Consider the following 19,521-nt stretch of genomic DNA (forward strand, 5'->3'; position numbering starts at 1 on the left):
CAATAAATCTCCATCTAAGCTCTCTATGGAAAGGTACCTGATTATTCTCTTCTCAAAGTCTTTGGTTGTGCTTGCTTTGTTTTGTTTCCACCTCATGAATATACAAAACTTGAACCTCGGTCTTGTCTCTGTTGCTTTCTTGGTTATGGCATTGAGCACAAGGGCTATCGGTGCTATGACCCCATCGCCAAATGTCTTCGCATTCTCGGCATGTTCAGTTTTGGGAACACAAATTGTTCACTAGTCTCTCTCCATTTTGTTCCAATTGTCCCTCATACTCCCCAATTTTCATTGATCCTGCCATCTATCCCTCTCTCGCTTTCTCTTCTAATGCAGGTCATGCCAACTCATCAGGTGATCCCTCAGCATCTGCCGCTTCCAAACCTGGACTGTCTGATGATCCTGCCATCACTTCCACTCCGCCTGAGTCCCCTAGATTGGATGTTCATCATTCTAATCGGGTAAGGGCACCTCCTACCTATCTTAGTGACTTTCACTATTTTTCTACTCTTGACTCCCTTCATGAGCCTCGCAGTTATCGCGAAGCTTGTTCTGTACCTATTTGACAGCAAGCTATGTCTGAAGAACTTGAAGCACTTCACAAAACTTATACTTAAGACCTGGTTGACCTGCCTCCTGGTAAGACTGTAGTTGGAAACAAATGGGTGTATAAAAGGAAAACAAACTCCTCGTCCTTGGTTTGCCAAGTTCAGCTCCACTCTTGCCCATCTTGGGTTTGCTTCTAGCCCCTATGATTCAATCATTTTTACCCGTCACACTACTACTGGCATCACTCTTCTATTACTTTATGTTGACGATATGATCATTACTGGTGATGATACTTATGGTATTCATGAACTTAAGCGATTTCTGTGTCAGCAGTTTGAGATGAAAGATCTCGGTTCACTTCGCTACTTCCTTGGCTTAGAAGTGTCCCCAACCTCTAATGGCTACTCCTTGACCCAAGCCAAATATGCCTCTAATCTTCTCACACATGCTAGTCTCACCAATTGTAAGATAACTGATAGTCCACTGGAGCCTAATATCAAACTTCGTCCTACTGATGGGGAGCTCCTTTCGATGCCACTCGTTACCGACAGCTTGTGGGGAGCTTGATTTATCTTACTATCACTAGACCAGACATTGCCTATGCAGTGCATTTTGTTAGCCAGTTTATGTCGCCTCCTCGTTTCGTTCACTATGTAGTTGTTCTATACATCTTACGATATGTGAAGGGCACCTTATTTCATGGCCTTTTTTTTTTCATCTCACTCATCCTTGATGTTACAAGTTTATTCAAATGCTGATTGGGCAGGAGACCCTACTGATCGTCGGTCTACCACTGGTTTTCTTTTTTTACTTGGTGACTCTCTTATCTCTTGGTAGAGCAAAAAGTAGATTATTGTTGCTCACTCTAGTACTAAATCTGAGTATTAGGCCCTCACTGATACTACTTTTGAGCTTCTTTGGCTTCGTTGGCTTCTCCAAGATATGGGAGTTCCTCAGCCCTTGAGCACTCTGTTTTATTGTGACAATCATAGTGCTATCTAGATCGCTCACAATGATGTCTTCCATGAACGCACCAAACATATTGAGATCAACTGTCATTTTGTGGGTCATCATCTTCAAGACGGAACACTTCGCCTTTTGTTAGTTCCTTTGGCTGATCAGTTGGCTGATATCTTCACGAAAGCTTATCCACCCGGTCGTCATCGTGCTTTAGTCTGCAAACTCTAGATGACATCTTCGATACCACCTTGAGTTTGAGGGGGGATGTTAGCATATCTCCCCAAAATACCCTTGTATATCTGTATATCTCCCTAAAATATACACGCCAAAATACCCTTGTAGTCTGCCTCCATCCCCTATAAAAGGATAACCTTGTACAACTTTATTTGTACAAAAAGATTAATAAAGTTTGTATTAATCTTAACAAAAAAAATAGAAAGAATATATATATATATATCTGTCTAAGTTACATCAAGATGTTTAAGTTGAAATAAAAGCATCTTTTGATTAAATGACAATGTCTTTACAAATTTAAAACTAACAATTACTTTTATGTAGAGTTGAAGCCGATGTCGGAGATGGAATTTTTGTTGATGAGGTGGAAAGGTGCCTCTTCTCATTACTTTGGTAATCCGGTTCATCATAAGTAGGGTTCGCGAGAGAGCAAAGCGTACCGCCCTACCATAGTCGCTAGTCTATTGACCTTTCACCCCTAGCCACAAGTCATCCCGGTATTCTGCCACATATGTGGGTTTTCCAGTATGTAGCTCCACGAGCTAGGAGTGCATCATTAGGGTTGTAGCTGTCCTGCATATGAGAGAGCTTTGAGTCCTCCTACATCTATATATAAACGCTGATTTATCAAAAGCAAGAAAAGCGGCGACTTGGCTTCGCTATCGCTCATGACTTGGTATAAAGCCCGTGTAGTCATTGACCTTCCCACTAAAACGCCGACTACACTCTCTTTAGAAGTCTAAACTCCAATTCTTTTTTTTTAACTCTTAATCATTATATTTAGATTGTAGATGGCTTATAATAAAATGGACAACCTCGATATATCACTAAAACAATACTAATGTATCACTAGCATGGCTCAACCTACTCCCCATTGCCTCGCGTGAACTTGTGCTTGTGAGTTAGTACAAGCACAAGCTTATAGAGCCTAATTAAATATGTTACACATGGATAAGCTTAATAGTAACAAGGCAAAAACTTATAAGCATATTTTTTTTCTTAATTTTCTAATGTGTACATATATATATCTATGAGGTGTTGTGTGTAACGTGTGATTTTGAAAAACCATTGACTAATTGTAACGACCTGAAGAATAATGTTATTTAAATAATAAAGAGAAAGGGGAAATGGGAACAGGAACAGAAGGAGGCAGCATAACAACCCAAGAAATTTTTCCAGGCCTCGTTGACGAACACAGGGGTTTCGTCGATGAGAGTTCCTCAAGACCTCGTCGACGAGAAGATACCAAGAGAGGATTTTTGGGAAGTCTGAAATTCGTTGACGAGAGTGCAGATTCATTGACGAACTTTCTACAAGACTCATCAACGAGGTGACGTGGCTCGTCGACGAATCCCACAATATAAATAGCCCTAAACTCAGTTTAATCACAGAAAAATCAACACAACTTCCTCTCTCTTTTTCTCTCTCCTACAACCTCTCCTCCATCTCTCTTCGATTTCGGCCCTGTCAGTCACCGGATCGACTATCTGAGGCCACCACGATACTCCTGACGAAGTTCTCTCCAAGTTTACCTGAGCAGATCGTCGATGGAATCGAGTTGAATTTCTTCCCAAAATCAGGGTAAGGTCTTTTAGTCAATTTTTGACCTTCTAGCAATTATAGGAAATGGAGTAGGCAAAGAAATAATGATATTTTGTTCTGAAGAATGTTGTTTTCAGGGTGTTGAGTAGGAAGCCCTGCAGGTGTTAGACCAGTATACCATATGGGCTTTCCAGTAGTCAAGTAAGGGAAACATGTTATGTTAGGAAACTCTTTTATGATTTCAGCATGAATTATATATTTTTATCAAATTATTATTCAAATTATATATATATATATATATATATATATATATATATATATTACAGTTTCTAGAACTTGATAATATTAATATGTATTTGTGTGGCTTGAGTCGATAACAAAAACAGTACTATATTTATAGAATTTGTGAATACTATGTTTATAGTCATTAACAGAAATACCATGATATTTGCATGATATATAATGACAAATTTTTCAGTGAACAGTATACTCAGAAATATGCATTTTCAGTAATTCTAGAATAACATGTTTATCAGTAACATAACGCCCTAATATACAGATATTCAGACAACAGTTCAGTTATACAGAAAACAGATTTTTAGTCAGTTTATTTAGAATTTCAGATAAATTTTAAAGGGTTATGGTTGTTTTAGAAATCATAGTAAAAACAGTATATTACAGATATCAGTTACCTATATAGTATCAGACCCTGATGGATCGGACAGCAGAGCACGGTACCGTAACTACAGATATTCTATTCAGAGTGCAACCACTTTACTTATATAGTAAGTGGTATGAGGTCGATCGTGCCCACGTCAGGATAGGCTCTCCATCAGATATGGATTGAGGGGGCCGATCATACTGTCAGAGTTCAGTTGACTTACCCTAGTCAGCCAGCCAGGATAGGTCCCGCCTTCGGGCCGCACAACTTAGTCATGAGAGGTTAAATCATGACATACAACCATCCAGGGAAATTTTCTCAGATATTATAAGTATAAGTAGATTTTTCAGAAATAGTATTAGTAATTTGAAAAGTAGTTTCATACAGATTGACATGTTAAATAATATAGTTAATGGTTTTATTATACATTATGTAATATCAGCATTTTCAGATTCAATTATTCATATTATTACTAAATCAGATTATTTTTATTGACTATAGCTCAATGGCCACACACTAGTAATAGTATGTTTCGTCTTGTTGAGCGTTGACTCATCTCAGTGTTGAATTGTTTTTCAAGTGAACCAGGTAGGTGAGCAAAGCAGGCTCGCAGGTAGAGGGGCTGTTGTACTGCCCTTTTTGAGAGTGAGTATTACTTTTTAGGTGGCATGTTTTGTAAACCCTTGGTATTAGAAAGGGTAGTTTCGAGAGAAACAATGTTGTTTGTATATCATGGAATGATTTGACACTCTGGTATTGTATTATATGTGGACTTATTTTATACAATTGGTCTTCCGCTGTTTAGGTTATTGTTGGATATTAAAATAGGGGAAAAGAATTTTATTTTATTAGCAGGTCGTTTCACTAATAGTTGAATCTAGCCAATCCAAATTGTTAATTGCCAATTTGAATGGCCCATGGTTTAGTTGATTTGTAATTTGCTTATGATTTCTATTTTTTTTCTAAAGCACGAAAAGAAGATTCAGTTTTCATTTCATTGTTAATCTAACTTAATACAATTGATGCTTCACTTTGCATGTTAGGCCTACTCATGGAAGTTACTGAGTTCAATCCACCAATTTTCATTTATAAAAATTATTTATTTATTAAATCAATTTCATAATCTTCTAAATTTTCTTCTATAGCTAAGGGTATTATTGAGTTAAAATAAATTAATGGATTATTTTTATTTTCATTTTTTTATAATGAAACAACTAAAGTGACATGAAATTTTAAATTGTCTTCAGCTAGGCATTAAAAGTTCAACAAACCAAATATAATTTTTGAATGAGGCAAAATCTCATGAAAAATTGAAAAATTAAAAGATCAACTCAATGTGTGTGTGTGTGTGTGTGTGCACGTGTGCGCTTTTTGGGGGGAGATTGGGTTAATGTAACGATCTTGGACACAACTATAGTGAGGTATTGTCTGTTTTGACCCGTTGGTCTCATTGACTTGTCCTATATATAAAAGACACCTCACATAATTGGACCTTAAATCATCATTATAAGCTCAAAATTTTCCTAGTACACATACGATGTGGGACTGTGACAAGTTCTCTCGTCTGATCTCTGATGCCCTTGTTAGGATAACTTATACCTCTATGTAGGATTCATCCACATAATAGCACCCCTAAGATGACTCTACTATCAAATGTAACGGTCTTAGACTCAACTCCAATGAGGTATTATCCGTTTTGGTCCACAAATCTCATGGGTTCATCCTATGAAAGACACTTTACCTAGTTGGGCCCAAAAGCATTATATTTAGTAGGGTCTAATAAATGTTCATTTGTGCCATATAGTAAGAACTTGACCATCTCCCAAAACAAGTCATTTTCACATTCTCAAAATTCAAACTTGAAATTCTAACATGTTAACTTTCAATCTTTTAACCATTAAGATTTTTTTGGGATAGTATGAATAAAATATCATATAAGAAACAATAGATAAGCATGAGGGTACTTTGAGACTTTTCAAAAGTTTTATTATTAATTCACTAAACAAGTTTAGACAGTAGAGATTGTTCATCTTTTATTCTAATTCTCTCATCTCTTCCTAGGTGAGAGATTTGCAAGTAAACAAGGAGAGAGCTTTCAAGAAAACTAAATATATTTAAAACAACTTTTAGAAAATTGTCTTATAAAGAGTATTATTGTACATGATAATTTGACTTTTGTTTCATTTCTTTGAATTTTTCTTCACTCTAACTCACTGAACCAAACAAAACAAAAGAGAAATTTAAAATTGCTAGCTCCTTTATTCACTTCCATTAATTAAACAAATAGCATTTTGTAAGATACCTCAAACAGTCACCTACTTATAATATTAAAAGAAGACAAATAAACTTATATGAGTTTTAATGACTTCAATTGTTCATTTGTATATTCATGCTAATTCTTGAAACTCATTATAATTAATAGATGTTTTTATTTTTCTAAACAGAAATTACTTTTGTGCATGGAAACATAGAATTCATGCATTATATTTTGAATTTGTATGGATTTAAACAAAAAAAATAAAAAAAAATACATTAAATTTATTTTAAATTTGCACTTTTGAAAATGAGACTTGCTTGAGATGAGAATAACTTAAGAGTAAGAGGCAAAAGGTTGACCTTAAATTCATCTCATCCATGTATAAGTCACGTGATTAGGAGGTAACCTTGGTTTCACTTTGTACACGTGCAAGTTGCACGATGAGGAAGTCATCTCAATTTCACCTCTTGCACGTGCCAAAGAGGTCACCTTAGTTTCACCTTCTCAATGTGCAAGTCACTTGACGAGGCGATGACCTTAATTTCAACTCATCTATGTGCAAGTCACGGGGTGAGAAGGTCAACTCGATCTCACCTCATCCACGTGCAAAAAGGAATCACCTTGGTTTCACCTCACCTATGTGCAAGTCACATGAGAGGGAGCGGCCAAAGGAGAAACCATATAACTACTCCAAAATAGAGAAAACCTTCCACAAACCACAATCATAGCAGTTGCATCTGTGAAGACAACTTATATGTGCAAAATAATCGAAGATAGGTAATTATGGTCCAACACAAAAGCGCCCACATTGAACGTGGTAAACCTATGCATGGAGAGTAGTTAACCTTCGATGGAGCTAAAAATGTGGAACATACCAGATAACAAGAAGAGGAGAAACTCTACTCGTCAAGCTAAGTATTCAAAACCCAACCAACATCAAGGTGCTCTATATTTTTGAAATTCTTCTTTATTTCCTACATCCATCTTCTAACTTAGGCATCGAAGAGACTCTCTAGTGATAATAGGACCTCCCAAGAGCTTGTTTTGATTTTGTATATACCCAAAGTGGCTAAAAATTCTCATTGATGATCCATTTTTGCAAACTTTCAAGTGGAGATCCATTATTCAATACCAACATATACAAACTTCAAATCCAAACCTTAAAGTATATGCTCTCAAACACTACCTAGTTTTTCAAAACAATGTGTCCAAAATACTCCCCAAGATACATATTTATGATTGTTGGCATGATGGTAAGCTTGATTATAGGATTGAATTGTGGTATGATTGAAGGAGGAAATTTCCCATAGGTAGATATTGTAATATATATTCATTCATCTTGTATGGTGAAGAAGAAAGAAGAAATATATAGAATTTCATTTTCTGTCATGGTATCAGAGCAGTAGATTTGTGGCTCTCGACAATTATCTTCCTTCTCCGACGAAGACCTTTCATCTCCGGCAACGACGACCCTCCTTCTCCGGTGACGACGACCCTTCTTCTGCAGCCGCTGCACCATTCCAGGGGCCTTTGTACGTTGTTCTTCTGTTGTTCCTCCCGATTGAAGAAGAGTTGCATGAATTTGAGTCCTCTGTGGCCGGAAAATCCATATCCGGTGAGTCGTAGATTGAACTACATGCCACCAAATCGAACCACCTGCGGCTCCGAATCAAACAACCCGCATCTCTCTCTCTCTCTCTCTTTGAAAATTGCAATCACCACAAACTGTCGTCCACAACAGTTCTTCATCCAGACAGGCCGTGAATCAAACTCCACGGCAGGCGGTGAATCGAACTCCACGACCTTTGTGACTGGAACCTTGAACCTTACCGATCCACCAGGCACGCCATCATCTCCGTCTCCAACTTTGTGGTCATCATCGGCTGCGGCTCCTCTCCTCTACGGGTAGCAAAGGACAATCGTCATCTGCATCTTAGCCGTGTGACAATTGCCCATTTAAAAAAAAAAAAAATTAAACAATTGGGTTTAAATAATATTCTTTTTTATCTTCAAAGAACAAAACGTTGTTTGAAGATTTGATTTTTTTCTTGGCGGCTGTTAAATAAGAAATGCAGGTGCTGCAATAGTTTGAACCCCCCTGTTGCTGCTGCTGTTGCTGTCGAATGGAAGACAACCTCGGTAACTCTAGTGTTGTTTTATTTAGTTCTTATCGAAATGGTGATAGTAATATTTGGATACTCGACTCGGGGGCTACCAACCACATGACGTTCGACTCCAATGATTTCTCACACACTTCTCCACTACGATGCACAAACATTGCAAATGCCAATGGAGTTGTTTCTTTTTCATCGAGGTTGGCATAGTGACTTTGTCACCTTCTCTCACATTATCTAACACTTTATTGGTTCCCTCTCTATCTCATAAGTTACTCTTAGCTAAGTAACAACAGACTTAAATTGTGTTATACTCATTTATCCTACTTTTTGTCTTCTTCAGGATATTCTCACAAAAGAGATCATTAGACATGGTACTAAGAGAGGGGGATTATACTACATGGATGATTTCAGTGTGGGTAGAGCACATCATATGCGTCATCCGAATGGTATCAAGGATAAATAGATTTGGCTTTTACATCGTCGATTAGGACATCCGTTGTTTGGGTATATGCGACATTTATTCCCTAATTTATTTTCACATATATCAACTACTGACTTTAAGTGTGATACTTGCATTCTTGCTAAAAGTCATCGAGTTACTTATCCATTGAGTATGCATAAAAGTGACGTTCCATTTGCTTTAATCCATTCCGATGTGTGGGGACCCTCTCCTGTTTCTATTGCATCTGGAATTCGCTGGTTTGTAACATTTGTTGATGACTGGACTTGCATGACTTGGCTATACTTGCTGAAACATAAAGATGAGGTATTAAGTGTGTTCAAATCATTTCATGTCATGGTTCATACTCAATTCTCAGCCAAGATACAGATTCTTTGGTCCGATAATGGTCGTGAATATGTTAACCGTGGATTCCATGATTATTTCCAACACCATGAAATTATTCATGAAACTTCTTGCCTATAGACTCTTTAACAAAATAGTGTTGCTGAACGAAAAAACCGACATATACGTGAAATTTCTCGTGCCCTCTTAGTTGGCGCCCACATACAAATTGGCACTGGGCTGATGCAGTTGCTACAATCGTGCACCTCCTCAACCGTATGCCATCTAAAGTTTTGGATTTTAAGACACCCCTACATACTCTTTCAACTTATGTGTCCTTGCCTACAGTATTAATGATTCCTCCCCAGATCTTTGGATGTGTAGCTTTTGCACGTCTCCATAAGTACCAACGTAATAAACTTGATCTATGTGTCGTTCGATGTCTTTTTTTGGGATATGCCCTACATAAAAAAGGATATTGATGCTATGACTCAATCACCAAGTGCACCTATGTAACTATGGATGTAACATTCTTGGAATTAGACATGTTCTACTCTCCCTCGGTATCCAATTCTTCTCTTTAGGGAGAGATCCAAGTTGAAGAGCATAATTGGTCAAGATTTGACTGGCTAGGGTTTGATGACATAAGTACAGTAGTTAGTGAGGAACTTAATAAAACTCCAGATGAATCTTCGGAGAATGACATAACTCTAAGAGCAACATCTACTCCAGCAACATCAACCCCACCTGAAGCTGAATAAGAATCCCCCCACAACTCGGTACCTGAAGAGCCATCTCCTAAGAATATCCCTAAGGTAAACTCTCCCATTACACTTCCAAATAATAATGATATGGATATCTCTGCTGGTTATACCTTACCTTTCAGGATCGTGGAAAGCCACCAAATAGGTACTCTCCAGAAATTGAGGAACGAAGGTTAAGGTATCCGATTGCCAACTATGTATCTACAAAGAAACTATCCGAACCTATTAAAAAATTTGCACTTGAACTTTCCTCGTACCATGTTCCCGTTGATGTTCAAGAAGCTCTAACAGACCCTAAGTGGACCCAGGCTATAAAGGAAGAGATGGAGGCATTACTAAAGAACAAAGCATGGGCTCTTGTGTCATTGCCTAAAAGAAAAAGGACAGTGGTGTGCAAATGGGTGTTCTCCATCAAACACAAGGCAGATGGATCTATCAAACGATATAAAGCAAGGCTGGTGGCAAAGGTCTATACACAAACATATGGCGTGGACTATCAGGAAACGTTCTCACTAGTAGCCAAGTTGAATACAGTTAGAGTCTTGTTATCTCTAGCAGCAAATCTCGACTGGCCGCTGAACTTGTTTGATGTAAAGAACGCCTTTCTTCATGGTGATCTTGAGGAGGAAGTGTACATGGATATTCCACTAGGCTATACGACAACCTCAATAACTAAGGTTGTGTGTAAATTACAACGCGCACTCTATGAACTAAAGCAATCACCAAGAGCGTAGTTTGGGTGATTTAGCTTGGCAATGAAGAAATATGGGTTTCAACAAAGCAACTCAGACCACACACTCTTCCTGAAGCATCAACTGGGCAAGGTAACAACATTAATAATCTATGTAGATGATATGATCATTACAGGAGATGATCTAGAAGAAATAACAAGACTTCAAAAGCAATTGGCGACAAAGTTTGAGATGAAAAATCTAGGAGGACTCAAATATTTTCTGGGAATTGAAGTTGCTAGGTCTAAGCAAGGCATATTTCTTTCCCAATGAAAATATATCCTAGATTTATTATCAGAAGTTAGGTTACTAGATTGTAAGCCTGCAGATACACCAATAATCTAGAATCACAAGCTTGGAGAATACCCAGACCAAGTGCCAACAAACAAAGGAACCAGAGATTAGTTGGGAAACTTATTTATCTATCCCATACATGGCTTGACATTGCCTATGTAGTAGGTGTAGTAAGCCAATTCATGCATTGTCCAAGTGAAGATCATATGAATGCAGTGATTCAGATTCTTTGATACCTAAAATCCTCCCTTGGAAAAGGACTTATGTTCTAAAAAAACAACCACTTGAGGGTTGAAGGTTATACGATGTTGACTGGGCAGGAAATATTTCAGATAGAAAATCCACCTTAGGCTATTTTACGTTTGTTGGAGGGAACCTAGTTACATGGAGAAGTAAGAAGCAAAAGGTGGTAGCATTATCAATTACCAAAGCTGAGTTTCATGGGATGGCTAAGGGTCTGTGTGAGCTTCTCTGGCTTCGAAGACTATTGACTAAAATTGGCTTTGCCCCAAACTATGAGATGGACTTATTCTGTGATAACAAGGCTGCTATTGACTTTTCTCATAATACAATTCAGCATGATCGGGCCAAACATGTGGAAGTAGATCGACACTTCAAACAAAATCTTGAGGCCAAGATAATTCGATTTCCATTTGTTAAGTTCGAAGACCAGTTGATAGATATACTTACAAAATTTGTGTGAAACAAGAGCTTCTATAACTCACTTGGCAAATTGGGCATTAGATATATATATATATATATATATATATATATAGTGTTGGCGTGTGTCACGCCCCGAACCCGCAAATGGGTCCCAGGTGTGAATATAGTAACTTAACCTATCTCTGCATCAATTCAAACATACATGATACAAAGCAATAAGAGAGTCCGACCTCGTGGGGTACATGGATGCCCTAAACAAATACACATATACATCCATACTCATCAGTTACGCAACGGAAAATGCTTCATCTATCTATATAACATATCATACTAGAGTCTGTACAAAGCTAGGATACACAAACCTATACAATACTAAGGTGTAAAATCTCATAAATACCATACATACTCCGGGTGCTAAAAAAACCATCACGACAACCCGATTACAAAATCTCGTACCTAATCAGGTACTAACAGCAGCTAATGACACCCCCCGCTTCCGATTGCTAGGATGCTAAATACGACTACCTGATAGACCTGAAAACATTGTACGTACATTCAGGGTGAGACACCTCTCAGTAAGGAAGAAAGCAGGTTATATCAAGTTGTGGAATACCAATGTTATTTTATGCAAAACATAACACTAGACAATATGATACAGTTCAAAAACATTTCCATACAGTTCCATACAGTTCTAGTATTTTCACAAATGTATTCTAGTACATACGATACCCAGAACATACGGTTAGTGTCGTCACACTAATATGCAACTACGCTATGAAACCCGAAACTTCAAGCGATTACATTGCCAATACGATGTAGCTCACAACAGTATGCAACTACTCCATGAATCCAATGTTCCACAACGATTACATTGCCAACACGCAACTATTCTATGAAACCTGAAACTTCACAATGATTACATTGCCATACATTGTAGCTCACACCCCTCGGTGACCAGCAGGGATACGTAGTAATATTTCACACCCTCGAATATAGAGTCGGACACTCTCGCCCACGATTTTCACACCGGTACATGGCGTAGCATACAGTAATTAGGTGCCATATAGCTGTTTTGGCGTATGGTAATTGGCCGCCACTAGCCGATTTCATAAAACCTAGAATCATTTTGGAGCTTATACTCCTATACATATCAACATACGGTAATAAGCCACCACATAGTTGTTTTACAACATACCTGGAACAATTACATAGAACCATACATACCACACTTATTTGGTTTACGGCAAATCATATCGTTTTCCATTTTAAGTATACAGTTTATGCAAATATGGATAACATTCATCTCAATAATACAGTTTACGCAAAACAAACAGTTTTCCAAAAAAAGTAGAGATGATACCCGAAATCCCCAAATTTTTCCAAAAACTGTAACCTGAAAATCCCTTATTTTTACCTGATAGATTTCCCTAAATAAGATACCAAAACATACATACAATCGTAACTTACAAGCTTACCGATCCTGATTTCGAAAATAAACTGATATAAACAGAATCCCTTACCTTAACCCGAATTCCAACTACGAACTCTACGATCCCCAAAACTATGAACCGAGACTCCAAAACCTATAAACCATAGTACAATACATGCTCACAATTCGTACTACTACCCATATTCTGAATCAAAAACGAAAACCGAGTCTTACCTCGATTTTAGCCCGAAACCCGAAATCGCTCGAAACGAAATTTTGATCCGCTAGAAACGTAGAGAATCCTTCCCTGATCCTCGCAGTAAAGTCTGATTTATGAATCAGGCGATGAACGGTGAAGAAAACTAGAGAGAGAGAGTTCTTCAAGTTCTAGAGAGAGAGAGAGAGAGAGAGAGAGAGAGAGAGAGAGGATATTTTGGGATTACTTAACTTAGAAGCAATGGAAACTGATATTTATAACCCTTGACTCGGCCGCCCTCATCGACGAATTGGCGTTCTTGTCGACGAGTCTGCCACTACCTTCGTCGACGAAGCAGTGGCCTTGTCGATGAGCCTAAGATCCCCGATTTCCTGAAATCTCTCGGCTTCTCCTCGTCGACGAGCCTCTGAATTTCGTCGACGAGAACAGAAGGGACTTTGTCAACAAACTCTGACTTTGTCGACGAAGCTTGCCCAAATTACCACTTTACCCTTCTTTCAAATATCAAATCCATATACCACAGTTCGGGTTCTTACAGCGTGATTGTAGGCTTGATTGTAGGATTGAATTGTGGCATGATTCTAGGAGGAAATTTCAGATAGGTAAATATTGTAATATATATATATATATATATATATATTCATTCATCTTGTATAGGAAAAGGTGAAGAAGAAATATACAGAATTTTATTTTTTCATTTTCTATCAATGATGTTATCACATCATTAATTTATAGTTAAAAGACATTACCTACCTTGAGATTTGGTAAAAAGATACATATTTTCCTAAGTATTGCAACCGAAAATTGAACAATCTTCATGAATCGATCCTTGATCACAACCACCTGAAAAGAGACAAATAAAAGTGGCTTAGAGGACCCGGGGTGTACTCCAGGGGACCTCTCCGATGCCTAAGTAAAGGATGGGCTTAAGAGGTTTTTATGCAACAATAAAGTGTGTTAGGATGAGATACCCTTAGCCTCTTGTCCAAATCCCTATTTATAGTGACTGAGGTTGACCAAAGGGTGTAATGTCATTTATTGGCGAGTTATGGTGCGAACATGAATTGCTCTGATTCTTACCTTGTTGGTGTGAATCGCTTTGCTTATTATAAGGCAGGCGTCAATTGCTCCAGTTGGGCAGTTGACTTGGGCGGTAACTACCCTCGTAATGCTGTGCTTTTGTCTCTTCTAAGAAGGTGATATATTTGGGGTATATCAGTTGCCCCCCATTAGGTTCAAATTTTTGAAGCTGACTTCCAAAGTTCGAAAGTTGTTATTGTTGTTGTTTTTTTTTTTTTTGGTCGAGCAGCTCTTCTTGAGGCATTTTGAGCTGCTTGTGGCTTAATGAGTCGTGCTCTTCTTTTTTTACCGTTTTTTGCCTAATGAGTTGTGCTCATATTTTGGGCCGTTTCTGGATCTCATGAGTGTTGCTTATTAGTTGGGCCGATTCTTCTTTGCCTAATGAGTTGTGCTCATTATTTTGGGCAGTCTTCTGACCTCACGAGCGTTGCTCGTCAGTTGGGCTGATTTTTCTTTGCCTAATGAGCTGCCCTCATTTTTTGGGCAGTCTTCTGGCCTCATGAGCGGTGCTCATTAGTTGGGTCGATTCTTCCTTGACTAATAAGTTGTGCTCATTTTTTGAGCAGTCTTCTGGCCTCATGAGCGTTGCTCATCAGTTGGGCCGATTCTTCTTTGCCTAATGAGTTGTACTCATTTTTTGGGCAGTCTTCTGGCCTCACGAGCTTTGCTCGTCAGTTGGGTCGATTCTTCCTTGCCTAATGAGTTGTGCTTATTTTTTGGGCAATCTTCTGATCTCACGATCGTTGCTTATCAGTTGGGCCTATTCTTCTTTACCTAATGAGATGTACTCATTTTTTGGGCAGTCCTCTAGCCTCACAAGCATTGCTCGTCAGTTGGACCGATTCTTCCTTGCCTAATGAGTTGTGCTCATTTTTTGGGCAATCTTCTAGCCTCACGAGCATTGCTCATCAGTTGGGCTGATTCTTCTTTGCCTAATGAGCTGTGCTTATTTTTTGGGCTATATCTTCAGTAACATTTTGATAATTTATGATGTCGGGATGGTTGTTCAATTCGACAGGTTCTTACAGTTTTGATTTCATTGGGGTTAAAGATGTGAGTTCTGGTATTTTCAATATTAGTTAGGATTCGAAATTGGTTTGGGATAGATTTTTTTCAAAGAGTTTGGACATGTATGCACCAAGTGTTCGATCATTTGCGGCAAAGGGAACTGCAGGTAAGCGTGCAGTGTTATAGATTTCGTAGACTATTTTTGTGTCGTTTGTGTCATCTGAGGTCTATAAACTCAAATTATTTGATTGTATCCCAATTGATCTGTGAGTTCCATGTTGGATTTTTTGGACATGGGGTTGTGAGTGTAGTGGCAGATTGAAGTTTGAGATTGAGATCTGCGATGTAATGACCCGAAAAATTAAAACTGTTAAAATAATTAGGAAATATAATAATGAAACGGATTAATGGATAATAAGGAAAAGGATAGAATTTTTTTTAAAAGGGAGGAATTTTAGGCCTCGTCGACAAAGAAATCCTGAGAGAGTAACTGCACTCTGAATTTCGTTGATGAACATATTCTCTCGTCCACAAAGACCCTCCAGTGGTTCGTCAACAAACCCTGCCTTCTCGTCAACAAATTCACGTGGCAGCAGCGTCTATAAATTGAACCAGGGTTGCTTCCATGTGAAGGAAATCAATTTTCCTTCGATTTTCTCTCTCTAAGTCATCTTCTCTCCTTTCTCTCTAAGAATCCTGCCCGACTTCAACCCGAATCGATGATCGGAAGTCGCTACGGTGTTTTAAAGAAGATTCTCTACACATCTAACGGATCAGTTTCCTAAACTAGGCATTTTGAGAAACGCTCCTAAGTTGAGGTAAGAGTCTGGATTCTCAGTTTTAGGCTTTTTAAAGTTTATTGAAAGTTATTAAGTTAAGAAAATGTAGAAATAGTAGTTTATTTGGGGTTTATTTGATTAAACTAGGGCTTTTGAACTGGGGACCGGGTAAGCATCATAGGCATCAGTTTTGGATACCTGTTGGTGTAATTTGAGGATTCAGGTAAGGGGTAAATTTATAAATTAAATCAGGTTTTTATAAATTAAATAAAAATGGACTATGTTATATATGTATATATGTTTTCATGTGGGTATAAAATGTCAACCATGTAAATTATGTTTTCTGAGCTTAAGGCTGCTTATCTAGTTATGTATATGTGAAAATGAATTGATGAAGTTGGAAAAAATATTTTCAAGATAATTATGTAAGAAATGAAAGGTATTTTCAGTATATAAACGTTAAATGCAAGTTGACTTATTTTATAGGTAATGTATGAATTTGTGGTATGAGCAGATGGTAATGCAGTGTAAATGTATGTTATATGTATAAGATGCAGGCTATGTAAGAAATGCATTGATAATGAAATGTTATACGGACCATGTTGCTTGTGTTTGATAATGCAACCATATATGCAATGACAGTTAAAAGGAGCTGTAAACTAATTGATGACAGTTAAAAGGAGTCGTGTTAGCAAATTTTAGCGCATATCTATGTGGACTAACTGATGTACAGCTAAAAGGAGCTGTAGTACGAATGAATGAAATAAAAATGAATGAAATGGAAATGTGAATGAAATAGATGTAAAATATGAAATGTGAACGATGTAAAATGTTAAAGGTTATGTAAAGTGAAATGCTATGAAATGCTAAATTTATGAACATGAACAGTTATGGATGTTTGAATAACGACAAATAGAATAATGTATTATGTTATTATCAGGTATTTATTCTAGTAGAACATGTTACGCTAGGGTGGGGTAAACTCTTCGCCTGAGGGCTTACTGAGAAAGGCGAGTGCACTAGTAGTATCGGATGTAATAGTAGGTTGCATAACGCACTAGGGCAAAGGGAAACTACTTATATGGGCGGGTAGATTTCCTTATTCTTGGGGGCCTTCGCTAGTAAACTTTTGTATGAACTATGTGAGTACGGGATTAAACTATCACTTAAGGGCTTACTGAGTAAGGTGAGTGCTCTGGTATGCTTCAGTTATGACCTTCGGGTTGCCTAATATATCAGAGTAAAGGGGTGCTATTTGTATGGGGGAGTAATCATCCTTATCCTTGGGTAGTCTTGTGGGTAAATATTTACTTGTGTATGATTAGGTTCAGAAAATGATTTTAGAATATATGTTAATGGTTTTGTAAATGATATTATAATATTGATTATAATCTCATGTGGACCACACGCTGTTTTTAATATATATTGTTTCTTTCCCTTAGTGAGATGTGTCTCACCCGATCACAAATTTATTCTTTTCAGGACCACCACGTAAATGAGCTTAGAGAAGCTCGAAGTTAATAGCATTTTTGGGGTTCCAAATAGAGAAAAGGGTATAAATATTTTTGATGATATTTGGGATGTAAATAAATTATGTTTTACGTTTTATGTTTTAAAGTTTTCTGGAATTTATGGATGGTTGTGGAACATATATGTGGTAAATGGTTCTTGTGGACTATAGATAGAATTAGTAAACTCTGGTATTTATTTTTATGATTGAGGATCATAGTTATGTTTTCCGCTACGTATGTAAGATTTAATTATGGATTATCAGGATTTAATTAGGTATAACGTACCGGACTGAGTTTAAGGGTTCAGGGTGTTACATGCAAAATGTCTACCATTGACGACGGTGATTTTGTTACTATTTGTTTTGATTATGGTGTCGATTGTTCAGTTGATTGGGCTCCAGGTGCTCGATAGAATGTCACTGAGGAGCTCAGTTTTGTTGTTTGGGATTTCGCCGATTGCAATTGCTACAATTGTGCAATTTCAGTGTGTGTTGCAATTTCAACTCAAATTTCCAATAATTTCAAATTCACTGTTCAGAGCACTATTCAGCGCATATAAATGTGCAAGAGTCATTATTGCCGACTACATGGTGTATTTGACCAACCCATTGGAATTTCAAAGCTTGGCTTTGTTTTTTTATCTGGTAGTGCAGCTGTCATGACCTCACTATGCATTTGGTGTATAGGTCAATGTTCAATCAATTAAATAACTTGAACATCCTATTAATTATTATTACCCATTAAGGCGGAGCTCTTCAAGCATTGAAACTATGGCATCTATTTGTTTTTTTTTTTAGAATTATTATTGTATGATGGAGAAAAAAATCATACCTTGAGAATAGGCACGTTGGCTACATAAATCTTATGCATAGAAACATTAATTGTAGTCGGATTCGCATTAGATCCAAAATTTCCCAATATCGCAAGCTGGGTTTCGATTATTCGTCCATCAATTTTCTTACTTGGCTTCTTCAACGCTAACATAGCACCATTGACGTGCTTGAATGTAATAAACTCGTACCCTTTACCTTTTCCAGTGACCTTGCCAAGGATTGCGACGACTTCTTCAAGGTCACCATAGGTGGAGAAAAGATTGCGGAGGTTCTTGATGGTAGTGTCCCATCCAAGGCCGCAAATGAAGAGTTTGCATTGGGTAGGATCCTGATCGGCTATGGATCGAATGGTGTCAAGTACGTCTAGGTGTTGGGTGGCGGCATTTCAGATGATCTCAATCGAGCCAATGTATTGACCTTCAATTATTTGATGTAGTCATGATCAAGGATTGAGATCAAGGATTAAAAGAGAAAACCTCTCAAGAAGTTACCACAAACGGTGACAACTATTGCAGCCGAAAATTGAACAATATTTGCGAATCAATCCTTGATCACGACCACCTGAAAAAAGACAAATAAAAGTGGCTTAAAGGACCTGGGGTGTACTCCGAAGGATCTCTCTGATGCTTAAGAAAGGGATGAACTTGAAAGGTTTTTATGCAACAGTAAAGTGTGTTAGGGATGAGATACCCTTAGCCTCTTCTCCAAATCCCTATTTATAGTAAGTGAGGTTGGCCCAAGGGTGTAATGTCATTTATTGACAAGTTATGATGCAGGCATGAATCGCTTTGGTTCTTATCTCATTGGCATGAATAGTTCTGCTTATTATAAGGCGAGCGTCAATTGCTCCGATCGGGCGGTTGACTTGGGCGGTAACTACCCTCATAATATTGCGCTCTGATCTCTTCTAGGGAGGTGATATATTTGGAGTATATCACTAAGATTTCAAAAATCTCAAAGATCTATTAAAATTTTAAAAATTCTACAAAAACCTCCCTAACTTAAGTTTTGTCAAAAAGACACAAACCTCCCATTATATGTAGTTAAATGACAAGCCTTTTGAAAGGTATAAATATTCCAAAAATCAAATATAAAAAAAGGTCTTAAG

This window comes from Malania oleifera, chromosome 1 (genome assembly GCF_029873635.1).
Source record: "Malania oleifera isolate guangnan ecotype guangnan chromosome 1, ASM2987363v1, whole genome shotgun sequence".
NCBI lineage: Eukaryota > Viridiplantae > Streptophyta > Magnoliopsida > Santalales > Ximeniaceae > Malania > Malania oleifera.